The sequence below is a fragment of the Camelus bactrianus genome, chromosome 27 (genome assembly GCF_048773025.1).
Source record: "Camelus bactrianus isolate YW-2024 breed Bactrian camel chromosome 27, ASM4877302v1, whole genome shotgun sequence".
Classification (NCBI taxonomy): Eukaryota; Metazoa; Chordata; class Mammalia; order Artiodactyla; family Camelidae; genus Camelus; species Camelus bactrianus.
The window spans coordinates 28,949,857-28,969,457 of record NC_133565.1 but is presented as its reverse complement, the minus strand read 5'-3'; the positions used below and the strand labels follow the sequence as shown (position 1 = coordinate 28,969,457).

General features: G+C 46.1%; 1 protein-coding gene across 2 annotated transcripts in view; it reads left to right on the top strand.

Annotated features, from left to right (window-relative positions):
- Nucleotides 1-3,012, top strand: part of TLNRD1 (talin rod domain containing 1) — a 55,013-nt gene extending 52,001 nt beyond the window's left edge. Inside the window, exons 9-10 of one of the 2 annotated variants that reach the window (XM_074354225.1) lie at nt 1,054-1,193; nt 2,784-3,012. The gene's annotated coding sequence lies outside the window, so the exon portion shown is untranslated. Of the gene's footprint in view, nt 1-1,053 lie in introns of both variants that reach the window. The other variant, XM_074354224.1, reaches the window with a different exon arrangement.
- Nucleotides 3,013-19,601: the final 16,589 nt, after the last annotated feature.

Sequence of the window (19,601 nt, the reverse complement as noted above, 5' to 3'; positions counted from 1 at the left end):
TTCAAGCTGCTAAGTTTTGGGGTAGTTCATTAGACAGCAAGAGATAACTCATAGACAGCTAATTCTAAGGGAACGCTCAGAAAAAACAGAACCCTATCACCCTTCTATGGAAGGGGTGGGGACTTATCCCCCTGGCCACAGTGATTGGTTCAGTACTGGGCCATGTGATCTAGGGCTGGTCCAATCAGAACAAACCTAGAGATATTGGTACGAAATTCTCTTTTACGCTGAGCGTTTATCTTAAGTTTTTGAGCCATAAAAGCGGACTGAACTGCCAGGGGTGGGGTGAGATGCAGAGAGAGAGGAAAGGGGGGACAGTAGAGGACAACATGAGGTGACTAAGAAAGCAAAACTGAGTGTAGATCCTGGTCATGTTGGGTGAGTATCAGACCAAACTCCACCTGAAGTTGACCCTCAGTTGGTTTAGCTACGTGAACTGAGAAACTCTCCCTACCTTTTTCTCTTTTTTTCAACAAGTTAATTTTGATTTTCTGCCTCTTATATTCTAAAGATTCTGCTGTCCAAAACCATAAATGAATTTTAAAACTGAACTTATTTTTTACTTCATTTCCATTTGCTTCTCTTCATCTCTGTCTAGTCATTGTTTATAATCTCTTCTTCATTCATCATATTTTAGCACTCACTTTTATTTTTGTATATACTAATTTTATATTTTGTAGATGATAACTTCATTATATATAGTCTTTGTGGTTCTGATTCTGCTATTTGTTATTTCTGCTGTCTCTTACTCATGATGGCATATTTTCCAGTGTCTTTTATGATTTACGAGTGGGAAAAATCTTGGAGCCTTATCTGTGGAAACATTTTGAAGCCTGGTTCTAAAGTAAATTAATCCAGAGAGAATCTGAATTTGCTTTTGCCAGATGCATAGGACACTACTAACCTAGAACTACTTGAAGCTTTGGGTTTAGGGTTTAGGAAAACTTTAAGCTATATAGCAGGTATAATTCTGACCTCAGAGCTGCCTGTTGAAGAGAAACTTGTGGTTAGGAGTTTTCAGTCAAACTGTTTTCTTTTTACCCCTTCTGTCAGCTTCAGGCTGGGATATCCAATTATCTCACTTACCAGTCATGAAGAGATGGCTCAGAATATGCCTGAATCACTTATCATCAGTTCCCAGGAATAAGATAGGAGTTGGGTCAGCATCTTCAGATTCTCCATCCTCCACTGGGGTGAGTACTGTACAGGGTCTGTACTGAGACTGGAGATATGTGACTTGTTTATCATTTCCATATGACAGGAACCCCTTTGCCTGTTGCTTATTGCTTGTGGACCGCTTAGAGGTGCTGGAAAGCCTTACTGTTCCCTTTGAGTTTGCTCAGTCTTCTTTGGATATATCACCATCCTTTGGGCTGACACAGGAACTCTCTAGAATGGGGGATGAGACTCCGTCACACCTATACAGGTGGTGGTGATGAGGAAGGGGAAGTCTCCCTCCTAAAGACAGAAAGAGTCAAAACCAGCTCAGGCCCCCCCTGCATATCAAGACTGTGGTGGAATTCCCCCTTCCTCCTTGTAAGAAGTTACATCAAGGGAGTGAGGTTGAAGTGGGGCGGGGGGATCAGATGATTGATATTACTTTTGAGACATCTTTTTCTGTTTGAATTGTTATACACATATTAATTCTGACTTAAATGATAGATATAAATAAAATGAAGCAAACAGGTTTCCACATTATCATTTAGAAAACTGAATGTTTTCCAAGGAAGTAAGATATCAATAAAGTCAACTGGCCATGGGTTGGCCAATGAGTTACTTCAAGGGGACTATTGGCAGGAAATACAGATGCACACCAGCCCTGGCTTATCGTTCATTTGTCTCCCTAGTTGTCTCTTGGTCTCAGGGACTGTTTGTGAATAATACGTGTTACTTTCATGCCTGGTAAGTGACTCAGCCAGATCTCAGGGACGTGTCCTACCAAGAGAAAGGAACCAACGTGTTCCTCAAAAAGTACATTCACCGGAGCATCGGATTAGAAGCAAAAGGGGTGTAAGTGAGCTGTGATTAGGAAGTTGCTCAGAGACGCGGCCCAGAAATTGTAAGGTACAAAAAGCAGGGATGCTGATCTGTGCAGCTGCGCGATTTGCCTCTGGCTGGGTTCTTGCTGGGAGACGAGTAGGGGTGGCGGATGCTTGGACGGGTACTGATTTGGGGCAGAAGTTCCTGACAAGCGAGCTGCTTGTGTGACTGAGGATGGGGCCCCAGGTGGCCAAGGAAAAGAAGTGACACCAGTGGAAGCTCTGTGGGCCTCAAGGTCTCCATGTAAGAGCTGGCGTAGAAAGAGTGACAGAGCTGAAGAGGAGGGAGACAGTGGTTTGGATTCAACCTGAGAGAAAAGTCAGCGGGGAAGGGAAGCGAGTGAAGGGCAGGGTGCTGATGGTGGGCGCTGGGGAAGGGGGGCTCTTCTCTGAGGCAGGAGGGAGGGAGGGAGGAGACCAGCATCAAGAGTGAGGAATTCTGAGGTGGGAGGGAGCTCACAGGGGTTGGGCGTGGAGGGCGAGGCCTGAGGAGAGGGGCGAAGGTGGGAATGCTGCCGGATGGAGCCCCATGGAGAAGGTACTTGGATGACAGGCTGGCCAAGCAGCACTGTGGGCTCACCCAGCCAGCACTGGCCAGTGTTCACATCGGCAGAGCATCCAGACGACACTGCGGATTTCAGTGGCTTGTCCCACAGCTGTAGGTGGCCTGAGAGAGGCGCTGAGAGCAAACACGGTTAGAAGATGAGAGAGGCTGGCCAAGCTGGTAACAGAGTCCCTTTGCAGGAGCTTTTGGTGTGTCTTGTGGCCGGGCCACTTCCCTTCCACGCACCACCATGTCCGGCCTCCCTCTGGGGACTGTTCTTGTACTGACAGAGATGAGCACGGAGGCGCCTCCCAAGACTCTTAAGACCAAGTGACCAAGGAAGAGGAATGGCCCAGCTGGGCAGTTCTTGTTCTCCAGACCTTTTGGCCAGTGGTCAAACTGTCACAAATAAAAATATCGTGGACTCCATCTGGCTTCTTCTAATGGATTTTTTTTTTTTTAAAGGAGCAGATGCTTCTCACAGCAAGAAAGAATGCTTAAGGTGATTTGCAAGTGGAAAGAGATTTGCATTTGGCACTTAAAGGGCACTCTTATGGAAACAGCCACACACATATGTTACACCGAATCTTTGTTTGAAGCTGATGTGGAGTCTGAGAAGGGCTTCCTGCGTCATCAGACTTCCCCGGTGTCCTCTGAGTGTTCCCAGGCCCTTCGGCTTTGCAGGGTTACTCTTTCACGTGATGCCTGTCTTAGTTTGGGTTCCACCAGATATCAATCCTGAGACAAGGCTGTTGATGCAAGTATTTTATTTGGGAGGTGAAGAGAGGAGTGTGGGGAGGTGAGACAGTGAAGGGAAGGAAGCCAACTAAAGGTGCTTTCTCAAGCAAGCTGTCACCAAGAATGACCAGGACTGAACCCAGCAGGGGACTCTCTGGAACCTACGTAGAAACACACCTCAGAGTTTTCCCCTCTACTAGGGGCAAGGGAGCTGGGTATTTACCCACTGGCTCTCCTCTCTTCACTCACTGGTTGAGGGTTGTCTAAGATGCAGGAGGCTGGGCATTAATTCCCTTTGCTCTTCCATACCGCTGCCATGCTGGTCTTGAAGGCTGCAGTGATGAGAGAAAGCCCTTGGGCAAAAAATGCAGGGCTGGCCTTTGGAAGTCAGCAGGTGGTGTCCGCGGAAGTGGTTGGGGCAAAGGTCTCGCCAGCCTCTGCTGGGATGCCGAGAAGACGGCTGGAAGGCGGCTTTTAGAAGGTGGCTCTACCCCACAGTGTGGGGAGTCCAGGAGCCTCTCCAAAGTCTGGAGTGTCCTGGGAGGGAGGGATCTGTGTCCTGTCCACCTCTTCTCACACCTGGCCCGCTCTCAGCACTCTGTTTGCCAGTTCTCCTGCAACGGGTGTCGTAAATGCTGTTGTCTTCGATTAGCTTTATCAGACTTACAGTCCAGCTCCTTCCCCTGCATTCCTCCAGCCACGGACAACACCTGTGTCTCTAGGAGACATTTACGGAAGATGTGGGGGTAGCAGATGGGGACTAGAGGCCTGTGTAGAAGAGGCGATACCTGCCCCACCCCCACCCCACCCTGGGCCTCCTCAGGACCGTCTACTCTCTACACTCTGGGTCCCTACCTTGCAGCTGGGGTGCACTTTCTGTGGGGACATTTGTCTCTCCTCTTCTCCAAGACTTGGGGCCCCCACAGCCGTTTAATTTGAGGGAAACCCCCAAATTCCTGTTAGTATTTTATGCAGCTCATTTTCTCTTTGGCTCACCTTTCCGAGCTGAAGAAGACCCATCAAAGTGTTTTTATAAACATAATTAGGATCGCCTCCTTACAAAACACACAAAAATGCCTGAAATCTCAGCCAGCTTTTATTTTATTTTTTTAATTTTTTATTGAAGAACAGTCAGTTTACAATGTTGTGTCAATTTCTGGTGTGCAGCATAATGTTCAGTCATCCATATGCATACATATATTCCTTTTCATCTTCTTTTTTATTGCAGGTCACTGCAAGATACTGAATATAGTTCCCTGGGCCATACAATACAAACGTGTTGTTTATCCGGTCTTGTGAGGGTTCTCCTTGTGTTTCTGATGTAAGGGATACTCTGCCACAGTTCACTGGTATTCTGTGCTAATTGTTCTGCGTGTAGATGTGGTTTTTGGTCTATTTGTGGGAGCGTGTGAGCCATGTGTCCTTCTACTCCACATCTTGGCAATCTTCTCAGCCAGCTTTTAAAGCAGATTTTTTTCTTCCCGGCTACAAGTGGCGTGCTGATGGGCGATGGGCGCACTTTATCAGTGATGTCATTGTTATCCTTGGTCAGCCACACCATAAGACACAGCGTCCTCCACTTTCTGCTGTTTTCCGTTCCCATTTTTCCCTTTTACTTTGAAGATCAAGTGGGGCTCATCACTGTTGACCATGGGCGCTACCGAAGAGAATGCTGACGCGCTGTTTCTGTTTGCACAGTGCATGCCTTTTGTGCTTATTCATTGAACACTTTCTGAGCTTCTACTCCACGCCAGGGGCATGGACAGGTGCTGGGATACAAATGTGAAAAAGATGCCATTGCCATCCTTCAGAGCCTACAGAGCCGAGAAAGGAGAGACGCCCGCAATACAGTAATGGCCACTAAAGCAGAGGTGGGGAGACGCAGTCCTGAGACATGGGTCTGCTTCTTGCTAATCTGGAGACCCTGGAGAAGTCATGTGCCTTCTTTGAGAGTGGGGAAAGCCTTTGCCACAGAGGCTAAGGTTTGCACTTGACAGCAGACGGGGAAGGACCTGAAGCCCAGGTGCACCAGTGACCATCACCGTCCCTTTCCCTGGACCGTGTGGCCTCTCACGGCTTAGACGGTCAAGAGAACTCCCAAAGGAGAAAAAGATCATTGCAAATCTGAACTCTCCTTTATGTTTGGAAGACTTATGGATGATAAAAGTTAAAAGCACCCATTTTTCTTTTTAAGCATTATTTTTCATGACTATCACTTTGATGAATAAACCAGAGGTTTGTAGAGAAACACTTTTCCCACTAACTGGGGAATTCATTAGACGAAAGACAACCATGACGGTTTTGGGCTGGCACATCGAGGGGATATGGAAGAGAACAGAGAAACCCATTTGAAGGATGATTCTTGTCCCACAGCAGATTGCCTAATCTATTTTTGCGAATTCTTCAAGTTTATGGATAATTCATCGAACAGTCTGAACTTGCGGTAGAGTCAGTTTTTTTAAAGCCTCTACTCCTTTGCCTTCAGTTGCTCTGTGACAGAGTCCCCTCAGGCAGATCTGAAGCCTCAGTATAGAACTTCATGATCATATTGAATTTAATGCCCACTTCCCTCCTTGCCCAGCTGGGCTTCAGCCTGAGGGACCTGCAGTGGATGGGACTGACCTTCTCTTTTACAACCCCTCCTCTCCTTCTTCTGGGTCACTTTGTCCTCCAGTGCGTTGGGGATTGGTGCTACCATGGTCCTCTCTCTCGATGGTTGCTGCTTGTCCATCATGGCTGCCTGGCTAGCAGGTGCTCAGATGGTGGCTCCTCTGTGGGGGCCGTGCGTGAGTCTTATGAAAGGCCCTTTTGGAAGGAGCCTCCGACCTCCGCAGTTCCCTGATATGGGAGATTCATTCTGGCCTGGCCTGACGTCTTCTTACTACCCCGACCTCCCACCTTGATGATCTATTCCAGAGCTTCCCGCTGGTGAGGTTCTCTTACCTGCTGGCCGTCCCTTGTGAATGACATACCAGCAAGAAGGCAGTCTTGACTGCTTTTGTTGTGTCTGCCCCTCTATGGGAAATTCATGTATCCTTTTTTTTTTTTACCTTTTAAAAATTGAGTTATAGTCATTTTACAATGTTGTGTCAAATTCCAGTGTAGAGCACAATTTTTCAGTTTATACACGAACATACATACATTCATTGTCACTTTTTTTTTTGCTGTGAGCCACCACGAGATCCTGTATGTATTTCCCTGTGCTACACAGTACAATCTTGTTTATCTATTCTACATTTTGAAATCCCAGTCTGTCCCTTCCCACCCCTCATCCCCCTGGCAGCCACAAGTTTGTATTCTATGTCTATGAATCTGTTTCTGTTTTGTATTTATGGGTTTTTTTTTTCAGATTCCACATATGAGCGATCTCATATGGTGTTTTTCTTTCTCTTTCTGGCTTACTTCACTTAGAATGACATTCTCCAGGAACATCCATGTTGCTGCAAATGGCGTTATGTTGTCGGGTTTTATGGCTGTATAGTATTCCATTGTATAAATATACCACATCTTCTTTATCCAGTCATTTGTTGATGGACATTTAGGCTGTTTCCATGTCTTGGCTATTGTAAATAGTGCAGCTATGAACACTGGGGTGCAGGTGTCTTTTTAAAGTAGGGTTCCTTCTGGATATATGCCCAGGAGTGGGATTCCTGGGTCATAGGGTAAGTCTAGGGAAATCCATGTATCGTTGACCCTCCAAATTGTGGGAGTTCAAACTGCCCCTTGCCCCCCAAGTTCCACCTGCCATTTCTCCCCATTTCTTTCCTTCCTTTTCCAATAGGCATGGAAGCGTGTCACCACTACTCTGAGTAAGCAAGCATTCAGCCCAGGGTTGGGTGTTAATTTCCTATTCTTTCAAGCCCCCCAGTCACTACGAGTGACTCTTGCACCCTGGTCCCCTGGTGACTGTCTGCTTAACAGAGTGTGAGGGAGGTGGGGTGATGGTTGGCACTCATCTTCCTCTTAATCATCTCTGCAGGGAGGAATGCCAATTATTTGAAATGAAAAAAAGGTTTTCCTTAGCATAATTTCTCAGTTGCAAGAACACTCTACTACAATTAAAGTAATTAAAAGTTCTTACTATAGCAAACCAGTGTACGAATTAATTCAGAGTAACTCACAGACGAAGCAAATGAAGCTTCAGCCTCAGGTGCTCGTCCTCACACGGACCCCGTCCCAAGGTCCTGGGAGGAGTCCTGGACATGAGCTCACATGGTCTTATGTGTTTACACAATTTGAACACATGCGATATTTTTAACCACATTTGGTTAAGACTGCTGTCTCGTCGCACTCTGACTTCCTCCCTAGTCATTTCCTCCGTGTCGTTTGGCACTGGGGTGGCTGCAGGTCTGTTTGGGATCTGGAATCGATGTAGAGATAACATCTAGTTTGGGTTTGGTGGGATGCATTTTTATGATTCACCCTTCCAAGTAGAGTTAAATTTTGCTTCCCATCCTCTGTACAGGAATAGCTTTCAGGAACACTCATTCTCTGATTCATCAGCCCCATATTGTCACCAGCGGTAGGGCCAGGGGTTGTAGCCCGTGTGAAGATGCCCTGCGGCCCTCGGCACAGGAAGTACGTGGATACTGGCAGAGAAACAAAGTTTGAAATACGCTCAGCCTCCACCTAGGTTGCTTTCTACATGCAACTGCAACATAAAGTTCATTCCAAGGGATCTACCCAAATCAGGAAAGCAAATTCTGGTTTAAACTTATGATAAAAGCAGCACCGACCCACGAAGATGAATTCCTCTTATGCACAGAAGAAACCTGACCAAGAGGTTGTCTCAAATTTTAAAATTCTAAACCCTATGTGATATTACTAATAACAAGTTACGAAGCTGAAGGAAACTTTCATAACATATTAATAGTAATAAACGACTTTGATCAGGCCATGCCAGAGGAAAGACCGAATTTGTTTTCTATTTTTTTTTTTTTTTTTTTTGGTGGAGGTACTAGGGATTGAACCCAAGACCTCACGCGTGCTAAACATACGTTCTACCACTTAGCCATACCCCCAAACCCCGTTAGCCTTCTAGTCTTGCTATGGAAACTGATATTGAAAACTGTCATCATATGAAGAAGGTACCAAAGAATATGGAGCCAAAGATATAGGAAATGTAGTATTAAAGAGAGGTGCCAGGCAGTGAGTGAGGGAAAATTGCGAAAATATTTTTTCTATTTTGTGAATTTGTTGTGTTTAGGCCCTTTAAACAATGGTGATGTGTTTTTATTTTTTGCCCCTCATTTGAAAAAGTCACTTCCACACTTGGTTTTATTTTGGTGGTTTCATATTCTTTCTCTTAAAGGTGGCTCCTTGATTTGTTTAAGTTTCAGGTGTCACAAGCCTGGATGGGCCTTGGTCATCTACTACGTGTTTGGTGTTGTAAGACATCACTGGGGCCAGTCTTGGTCCTTGCACAGAAGGGTTTTGCAGTCTTGTTGAAATAGTAGTTTCCTATCTCTGAAGCGTGTTCTAGTGACATGAAGTCTCCCCCTCACTGCAGGTAGTTGTGTCATTGGTTGGAACTTTTTTGGGTTTGACTCTTTTAACAATATGCATCAACAGCCAAAAATACTGCGTAGTCTTTGACCTACACTCCTGGGAATTATCCTAAGCAAATAATTTATAAGAAGAAAGATCTTCTTATTTACAGGGAATTATTTAGAAAATGATGATGCTTCCATCTTCAGTTGGTCCATCAACTTAGAAAAAAATGCTTATGCAGCCGCCCCTCAGTGTATCCTAAGGGGACTAGTTCCAGGACGTCTGTGATACCAAAAGCCACAGAAGCGCAAATCCCTTATATAAAATGGCATAGTGTTTGCATAACCTAGGCACATCCTCCCGCATACTTTAAATCGACTCTGTGTTACTTATAATACCCAGTACAATATAAATGCTATGGAAATGACTGTAACTACAACGTAAATGCTATGTAAACAGTTGCCAGCACAGGGCAAAATCAAGTTTTGCTTTTTGGAATTTTCCGAAAATTTTTTCTTTTCAAATATTTTCGATCCTTGGTTGGTTGAGTCTGCAGATGGTGAATCCGCGGATACAGAGGACCGATTGTGTACACGCTGAGTAAACATACATTATAAAATGACTTGCACGATGTGACAGCAGCACGCAAAAATGCCTGCGTTTGGACACTGATTGGAAGGGAAGCCGCAGGACAGTGGCTGTTACATAAAAGTGACAGGACTGTGGGGGACTTTGTTTTCTCTTTGCTTTTTCTTCAGTGCGGCCATGCTGTCTTTACACTGGTTTTTAAAGGGAAGAGAATCCAAGTGCCTTCAGCGTCTGCTGCTAAATTTAAAAATATAGAGAGAGTTAGTAGGGAAAATTATTTTAAAATAGGCCTGGTGGCTCATACTTCAAAAGGGCAAGACTATATCCTCAGGCTACAGCAGTGACCTCGAGAGGTTGACAGGGCAGGTAACACACAAGACTAGATGCCAGAGGCCCTGGGTTGGAGACCTGGCTCTGCTGGCCATTCATCTTGGAGAGCTGTGTTTCTGTCTCTTTCCTTCTGCCCTTGTCTATAAACTAAAGGAGTTTTGCAAGGAGGTGGCTAAACTCCGACCGTCTGAGACTCCGTATTCCTACTTTCTGAGACAGAGGCTGGGCTGGATGAGACCTGGGTGTGACCTGATTTGGTGATTCTTGTGATCTGAATCTCTTCCACATGTCTGGTGTCAGCCCAGCGCGGGGAGCAGGAGAGCCCGGGCAATCTGATACCTCCAGGAAGTCCAGCGCTCCATCGCTGCTAAAATTAGAACCAGGCTGCAGCTTAGATCAAGGCCATTCCTTTCCCAGCCCCGCAGTGAGCTAACTCTTCTCCCTCCGCCCTGAGCCACACAAATGCGCTCATAATTATGGCAACTCTCACGTGAGCGCCAGATGACCCCGAGCCCGGAGAAAGAAAACAGAAAGGGAGTTCTAGTCTCGCAGAGACCCTGTCCCTTTTAGACAGGGAGATGAGGAGATTAGGCGGAAGGGGGGGAAAAAAAGGAACAAAAGAGGGAAAGGAAGAAGGAAAGATGACAAAAACTATACTTATCCCTTTTCAGCTGTGCTGTGTGTACCCAGTGGCTTCCCCTAAGATAGCAGTCCATCCTTTTTTTTTTTTTTTTTAAACTCAAAAAAGAAAAAAAAAGATGATCTTTCCTGATCATGCACTTCAGCAGCTTGCCAATAGCTGTGTGCCAGTCAGGAGCAGGCAGTTAGGCTGGGCTTCGAATCCCAGCTTTGTTACAGATTAACCAGGATCTTGAGCCATTTACCTAATTGTTTGTACTGCTTTTTCTTTATCAGCAACACAAAGAAATCTAATTCAAAGGGTACTGGGCGGAGGAAATGAAGTGCAATATACCGGAGCACCTTGGAGGTCCTCTGGTAGGCTAGCCGAAACTAGGGCTGCTTGGAAATACTTGTAGATGATTTTTCTGGTCTTGCTGGTCTTGGATTCAGCCTCGAGGGTTCTTTACTTCATCGTGAGCTCTGAGGCTGGTTTCTTTATTCCATATTTCCCCAATTATCTGCTAGGTTTGCATGCAGAGAGCAGGACTGAAGGAACATCTGGCCTGTACATTTATTTTCCGGTTGACCATGAAATGGTGACAAGTAACTTCTTAAGAGCTTCCTTCCTTATCTTGGCCCTGGCTCTCTGTGCTGTTTCTTCTAAGGTTGGAAGGAACAGGTGTGCCCTGCAGAGCTGCTGTAGAGATCAGATGCAGTATCCGTGTGAAGTGCCTAATAGAGTGATGGGCGCACTGTGGGTGCTTAAGATGACAGTCATTTAACAGGATAAGTTATTAACGTGTTTTTTTTTTAGAAAACATTTATTCAATTAATTAATTTCATGCTCTAGAGTTTTCAGCTAAATGAAAATATATCTAATTACTTTTGGGAAAACACACGTCACAGTTTTGTCCTTGACTGCTAAGCAGTTCAGACCCATAATACCACTCAGGGTTGTTGGCTGTTAGCAGTGGTAGTAACAATAATAAGAGTGAAAGGTTGCGGTTTGCCCCAGGTTCTAGTGTCACTTCCTGTGGAGCAGGACGGAATTTGCATCTTCACTGCGTCAGCCACCTAGTGATTCTCACCCGCACAGTGGTCCCCACGCCTGCACTTCCAGCTCAACCAGCAGTGCGTCTTCAGTCTTATCAACTGGACTCTGCTGAACGAAACTGAGACAGTCCATCTCAGAACTTCCCTGGCTTGGCTGCAGAATGTCCACACCGGGGCTACCAGAATAAAGCTACAGCACATAAACAAGAAAGGGAATACAGAATTACTTTTTTTTTTTTAATGGAGGTACTGGGGACTGAACCCAGGACCTCATGCTTGCTAAGCATGCGCTCTACCACTGAGCTATACTCTCCCTCCAACCGCACTTACTTTTCCTTCCAGGCATCCTGGTGGTCCCTTCCTCGAGCCTTTGATGCTCTGTCCCTGACATCTCCTTTCCCATGGCACCTACTGATAAGGACAATGGGAGGTCTCTCTTTGCCAACCTTGTGATGTCTGTGGTGGCCTGAGGTGACTTTGGGGATCTTGACTCTCAAGTCTCACTGGAGTCAGATGTACTGAGAGACCAGCCCTCTTCTCATCCAGAAATGCCCCCAGAGAGAAGGGGCCAGGCTTCCGGAGTCACTTAAGTGGGAAGGACTGAGTCCGCCTTTCAGAAGGTGCTCTAGTTGCAGTAAATGCAAAAAAGGAAGAAAGACGAGACAGAGAGAGACAGCCCCTTCAAGACATACACATCTCTGTGGCGAGCCCTGGAGACGTCTCAGCAGCGGGCTCACGGTGAGATGCCGCTGTTCCTCAGATGCATGCGAGGCCCCAGAGGGCCAGCGCTCTCCTCTTTATATGGAGACAAGGCAGCCAACTTAGAACTGAAGAACGTAAGAGTTTTCTCTGTGGTCGCCACAGACCTGAGCCCTTGGGTGTCAGAGACGTTCTCTGGACCTCGATTCCTCCCATACAAAGGAAGAGGATCATCTGAGATGGTCGACTGCCTTCTTTCTTTCCTGTCTGTGAAACTCACAGATGGACACCCTAAGGCTCCCAGTCCCGCGTGAGGCAGAAAATAGGGGTCCTTGCCTGCTGTTTTGGTAGTCTCAGCGTTGAGTCTGCCGGCTGAAAAAAAAAAAAAAAAACACAACCTAAAAGTTGAGAATTATGTTTTATTTGGCGGACTTGCTGAGGAGTTCAGCCCGGACGCGGACTCTCACATCGCTCTGAGGGGTTGCTCTGAAGATGTAAGAGGGGAGCCAGGGTTTTTGCAAATATATAGGTAGTCGGAACATCAAAAGATTACTGCTAATTAAGGAAAACCAGACATCTCTAGCTAATGAATTGAGCGCTTTTCTAAGTATGGGAAGATGCAAGCGTCTGGGCTTACTAAAATTATCCCTTTGATATGCACCTTAGCTATCTAGGGTCAGTACCCTGTTTTTCTCAACTCTGAATCCCCTCAGGGTGACCGACGGCTTGATGGCCTCAACATCCTTTGTTTGCTGAAATGGCAGGCGACACTCTTTTGTCCACAAGTTGTTCCTTCAGACCCGGAGCCTGGTGTTACTGTCCTGAACTGCGTCTTTCCCGAGTCTCTTTCCTTGTCTGTCATGGCGTCTGTGTGGCTCCCACATTTCTCTTGAGTCTCCTCTGAGGCTAATCAGGACTGGGCGTGCCCTGCGGTGAATAGTGGGTTCCTCGACATCAGCCATGGAAGGACAGACGCTGGCTGTCCTTGACGCAGAGCCCTGCCCGCCTCAGCGCATACGAGCCCCTCTGGAGTCTGCCCCTTGTCGGGGGATTCTTGTGTGAGCCCCTGGCTCACTCCCTGCCTCTGTCTGCCTTGAGCTGTTGCAAGCCGGCCACCAAGATCTTAAAGATGGATTTAAATGAGATCTTTGAAACCTGATATTAAACGAACTCATATCAATTTTTTTTTTAAACTAAGTTCTCAAGACTTCTACAAATATAGAAAAAGCCCTGGATATGGGCCACGTTATCTCATTTCCTTGCAGAAATCCCATCTCTCTGAACTGTGTTTGAACACAAGAATTGCCCATCTGAGGACGTTTGCTTCCTTTGAACAAAGCCGGTTGGAGATGCTGCTCATTGTGTTACCTCATGTCTGTTATATAAGGACTCACTTGATAAATTTCTCCTTGAACACGGTGCCAGGAAAAATTTCTCTTTCCAATCTGATTCCAAAGTTATTGTACAATGCAAAGTATATGAGCCAGCACGTTTCCCTTTCATCCAGGAAACTCAGAGATAAATCCAGCAATCATTTGTAGTAAACAACTCATCCCAGGTGCCTTGAAACACATTGTTCTCTTTTACTCTAATTTTTCGCGTGGTGTTCAGTTTCTAAGGCTTCCTTAGACTCTTCTGGGAAAGAGTGAGGTGTAAATGTCCCCCCAGTAAATCCATGCGCACATACACATATACATGACATCCACGCCCCCCCTCCCCACCCCCGTCCTTTTCTTACCATCACCACTGCCATGGCCCTGGTCCAGGCTAAATGCCAGGCACTGGGAGTGCAATGATGAAATGGCACTGCCTGTGAATTGCTTACAGTTGGTCTATCGTGAAGATAAGCAGTTGGACCAAGAACTTGAATGTAAGGCAGAACAGAGTCAGTTCTGACATCCAGGGACAAAGAAAAGGCTGGAGGAGTTCTGAAGAAGAGAGAGTGATTCGGGGAAAGGACACCAGAAGGGGGAAGGCTTCCTGGAGGAAGGACATTTCAACTAGACTGGGGAGGATGGAAAAGATTTCCAAGGCGGAGGTAGAGAAGGAAGAACATTTCTGACCAAGGGAACAGTCTAAACAAAGAATAGTGGAGGGAAAACAGATTCCCCCCCACATTTGGCAAAAACATTAGGAATCGAGATCAGCTGGCAGTTGGGACCCATGGAGGAGGCATTGGGAGTGGAGGATAATATTCTTTTACAGTGATATCTACTTTGCCATTGGCAAACAGAACTTGGATCCAATATACCTTTTTTAAAGTTTCATCTCTGGAAATATAGGAGGATGGGGTTCAAAGGGCCAGGCTTGTAAGGCTTACCTTGGAAATAAGAATCAAAATTTTGTTTTTTTTTTCCCTTAAGGGGTGGGTGGGGGTGTTGGCCAGGAGGAAAAGGAGGAGCCCCTGCGTGTAAATTAAAGCAGCGGTTCCCTTAACAACGCCTGCAGATGGGTGGATTTCCATGCAGCCGGGTTCTCAGTTCCTTTTCTGTGGCTGAAGAGGAACAATGAGGGAGTGAGGGATAAGCAGTGATGTTTATCTTTCCAGCTCTGGACTTGCAAATGCTGGAATCCCCCAGGGTTGGGAAGAATGGGTGTGGGCACTTCCCACCATTGCTGAAGGCGGGGAGATGTAGCCAGTCCCCTGGGGACGAGGGGGTGTGATTTCCTCCCAAATAGGAAATTTATCTCCTGAATGGGAGGCTGCAGGGAGTCATCATGGACTTATCTCCAGAAGCAGATGACCAGAGAGGAGCCCTGCCCGGTCCTTTACCCCAAAGGGAACGAGTTAGCCAGAGGAGGGAGAGTGAGGGTCACCAGCTGAGGACTGGAGACCAGGAGCTCACCTGCTTTCATTTGTGTGTTAATGAAGGAGTCTCGCTGCCAGACTCTTCCAGGACCCCCAGCAGGACCCAAGCAGCCCCTCTCAGGATGCTCCATGACTTTGGAACTGGAGGAATGAAGGTCCCTAATGTCACTGAGAGCAGAAGGGAACTTTGGTCCTTTCTTCCAACTGAGTCCAGAATTCTGGAATGAACCTCTCCTTAAAAATTGCGCTCTGGAGATTCCGAAAGCCCCACAAGTAGCCTGACCTGCACGTCGGTCTGCTGAGTTGAAGCATCCTCTTAGCACACTTAGAACAACAGCAGGAAGCACCCCCCCCTTTTACAGATGAGGAAACTGAGGCCAGAGCGGCTAAATGTCTGTTAAGTCAAACTTATTAATGACATCACTTCACAAATCCTTATTTTTAAAAATCTATTTCATTAGACATAAAAGTATGTTGTACTGTCATTGCTATCATGTTTCTAACGGTTTTTCCTTTTATTTATACCAGTAATTAACTTCTCTGCATCCATTTTGTCATCTCTAAGCTGGGGGTAATCTTTACCTCATAAATATGTGAGATTAAACTAAATAAGATGATGCATATAAAGCATTTAAAACACTTTGCAGATATTCAGTAAAAGTTATCATAAGGAGAGAAAATTTCCACTTTTAATTTCTTACACCCCTGCCTGACTCCCAGGCTTTTGGTACAGTCTGGGATTTTTGACTATAAAAAAATTTACAGTTTAATGTTCATTATTATTAAGTATTTTTTTTCTTCAAGAATGATATAACAGTGAATTATTTTGTCAGTCTATCCACTATAATTATTTCATCTTAGTTCTATGCTTTTTTTATGCTTATAGAATACATATATTTTCAGTGTTTGTATAATCTTAAGTCATTTTATAAAAGTCTTACTATTTTTGAGTTCTTTAACTTAATTTATAGCCCAGTTACATAATATTTTTAAAGAAAGTTAATTAAGAGGCATATTCTGCACTGATACATACTTGGAGTGTCTTTCTGTTGCTTTAAATCATGACCAACAACTTGCTGGGTTTTGAAATCTTGCTTTCCAGACTTTTCTCTGCTCAGACTTTTATTGGTCCATTAGGTGAGGAGTTAGGCCAGCTCCATTTTTATTCCTTTGCCTGTGAACTTTTCTGTGCCTAGATGATTATAGGCATCTTCCTTTATCTTTGAAATAATAATTTTTTAAAACGTCTCCACTTTTGATCTCTTGAGAGTTCTCATTCTCACCAAACAGAGGCTTAAGTTGGCCAGGTATTTTTTTCCCCAAATATGCATTTTGCGATCCCCTGGGTCCCCAGTTGATTTGTCCTGAATGTGGTGACTCCTTTTGTTTCCCATGGTGGAGGGCTGGCTGATCAAGTCTGTGTTTCTCGTTCAAGGCTTTGGCCACCAGCTTGGTGGCTGAAGGAGGGGGTTTAGGAAATCCTTAGATCTGTATGTTTTGTTTTTCACGATGCTACTTTACTGGGGCAAAGTTGCTGTATCACATTTCTGATCAATTCTAGCTTCCTTTTGTGAGTGGGTCCAGCTAGGGCTGGTAGCCAACAGAAAGAAGCAGGTAGTCCAGGGGCAGAGCCTAGGGACTGGCTTTTATGCCAAATATTTATCCTGAATTGTTGAATAATGGTGGTGTTGTGGGGGTGATGTCTGGTGTCTGAAGGGAAGGGAATCTGGGGAAGCCACTGGAGCAGAGGGACACTTAGGGGTCAACAGCTATTTGCCCACTGGTATGGAAGCAGATCAATATGTTAAAATTGGAATAGTCAGGCCAGTGCATGTCCAGCCCCTAGTGTTAGGGATGACTCCTTTGCTCTGTTCCCCCAGGTTCTCCATTAGTGACTTTGCTTGCTTTGGGTCCTTCTGGCAGGGATGCTTTGCAATGCTGCTTCAATACCAGTGGCATCCTCCAAATCCTCTAAAGACAGTGACTGGGCATTCTCCAGGGATCTAAGCGTATGCCTGGACCAGCCTCACCATACTGCAGACTGGAGCCCTGCTCTCTTCCACGGTAAAAGGTGTAGCTCTGAGGGTAGTTTGGGGGATGGCAAGTGCCATCTGGATGTTGAACCAAGCGTGGCATTTAATTGTGACTGAATCTTATCCTCTCCCAGAGCTGAGCCAGAGAATGGCTCCATCACATGGCAGTCCAACTGTTAGGAGAAAGGTGCCAGGAATTACAGATTTATTTGGCATAAACAGTAACAGTGCTCAGAATATTCTCACCCAGGGAGATGATCAGGAAAATCATGGCCATGATCTTGGCACCTGAGCTGTGGCGTGAGGGTTGGTTCTGAGAAGCTGCTGGACTGGGTCCTGGCAAGTTTCTCTAGTCCAGTTCCTGCACAAGACCTCTTGCAGGAAACGTGGGAGGAGATGGTCTCTGCAGAGTGTTCCATAAATCCAATATGGAATTGGCTCACAGAAATTCTTTAGACATTTGGATTGCTTCTGGAGAGAGCAGGCTGCTGTCTTTGGCGGACAAACCCAAAGGGTCACTGGCTTAGCTTGCAGACACCTCAAGATCCGGGGCTGATAGGCTAAGACAGGGCATGGGGCAAGGAATGAAGTTGGTGTTGGATCCTTAAACTGAGTATTCGTTCAGAAGGGAAGAATTCGGTCTATGGGATTGACTACAATGAGGAGGTGGCAGGTAGGCATGGAACATCCTAAGGGATGAGAATAAAGGACGGTTACTGAGAGTTTGCCAGACAGGCCGTCAGGGAGCATCTATTAAAGGACCAGATAGCTCAGTTTACTGCAGAACTGTTAGCTGGAGGAATGGGAAGCATGTCGCGATGATGGCGATGACGATGGTTATCACAGGCAGCATTCGTTGAGCACTTAGCGTGAGTTTGGCGTTATTCAAATCCACTGACTCACTGACTTGTTGCAATAAGTGAACAAGGGAGGGAGTATTACTATCCCCATTTTCTAGATGAGAAAATAGAGGCATAGAGAGGGGAGAAAAAAACCTATTCAAAGTCACAGAACTAATAAGTGATGGAGTCGGTTGTCAAGTTCTTTTCCACTGATGAAGAATGAGCAAATAGATTCCCAAGGAGGTAGTGTAAATCAGGAATTTTTCTGCAAAGCAGAGAAAATAGCAGTAGAATTTGGCATGAAAAACAGGGATTGGCTCAATCAAATACTACCAGGAGGCATCCAGAGACAGGCGTTTTAGTCAACTTCTTCCCCCAATTCTTCATTCTCCCACGAATGCAGTGAAGCTGGGTGGCCAGAAAGTTGTGGCAGGGGGCGTGGAGCCGTGGAGCCGTGGAGCCGGCTTCGTAGACCTTAGTCAAGTCTTGTTGACAACTGAACAGAGGCAGGCTGAAGTGCTGGCGGCTGCTTTCAAGACAGGGGATTCGGAAGCTCTTGGTGGAGCAGGTAGGATTGAAATGAAGTTTAAGATCACCCACAGTTAGGTGGACCCGTATTTTGTTACCACTGTGGGAGGGATGGACGTGTGAGGGCAAGCTAAATCCTCTCAAAGAATCGGTCCTCAGTGTAGACTAGTTGTGCCTTTTAGAAAAGAGTTTCAGATCAGGGGCTCTGGCTGGCTGGAGTGGTAGTCTGTTAGGTCCAGCGCTGTCCAGCTGCTCCAGATTCCTCCTGCAGAGCGGCCGCCCTGACAACCGAAGCCCTTCACACTGGGGTTGGCAAGGCCATGGGCAGTGACCCAAGAACAGAAGGGAGGGAGATGCTGGACTTGTAGGTCATTTCCACCTCATTCTATGAGAGGTAATTGGTCCATGCTCCCTGAAAAGAACCTACATGTTGGTGAACCTAGGATATCTGGACAAGTTGTGAGAGAAATAGTGGGCAGGTTGTGTCTGGGTCTGGTAGGGGTAGCTGAGTACGCTTCTCTGGAAATTCTGGTCCTACTGTTGTTGCCAACGGGCTGGGGATTTGGGTTCAGCCCTGGTGCCAACTTCTGCTTCAAGTGCCAGCTAGTGTGTGAGGTCAGATAGGAGCCGAGGACAATGGGAACTGGTTCCCTCTCCTCCTCTGGGGCTGGAGTGAGGAAATGGGCTTAGATAGCTCCAGCCTGAACCGTGGCAAGTCTCAAGACATGGAAAGACACATTCAAAGGGAAACTAGGAGCTGCAGGGCAGGTGTTTTCTCCCACAATTGGGCCTTAGGTTGTGCCAAAGGAATGCAGCAACCCAAGAAAGACAAGGCACACTTCTGACCTTCTATGGAATGTTCTAGAATGATTGCTTTTGGCAATCACACACCGAAGAACCACGTAAAAGAATTCTTTCCAAATGTTTTACATCTAAGTCTTAGACTTTTCCAACCTGCAAGTTTGGAAAAATTAAATCCATGCATTATGCCCCCCAGTCACGAGCTAGAAAGTGTTTGGTTTAAGGGCGGGGTGTATTAGCTGTTGAATTCCAGGATGGCTAGGGAATAGAGACCGGCCAGAGAGCTGCTCCTCACCATGAATGAAGCAGTGGGACCATGGCCTCTGGGGGCATGGCCAACAGGGAATGTGAACTTTGAAGATGGAAGAGTGTTAGGAAGGGTAAGCAGGATGGTGGCAGGCTATGATGACATCAACTGCTTCTTCCTTTGACATCCGGACATCCAGACATCATCCATAAAGACACTATATTCACAAGCTAGAGTTA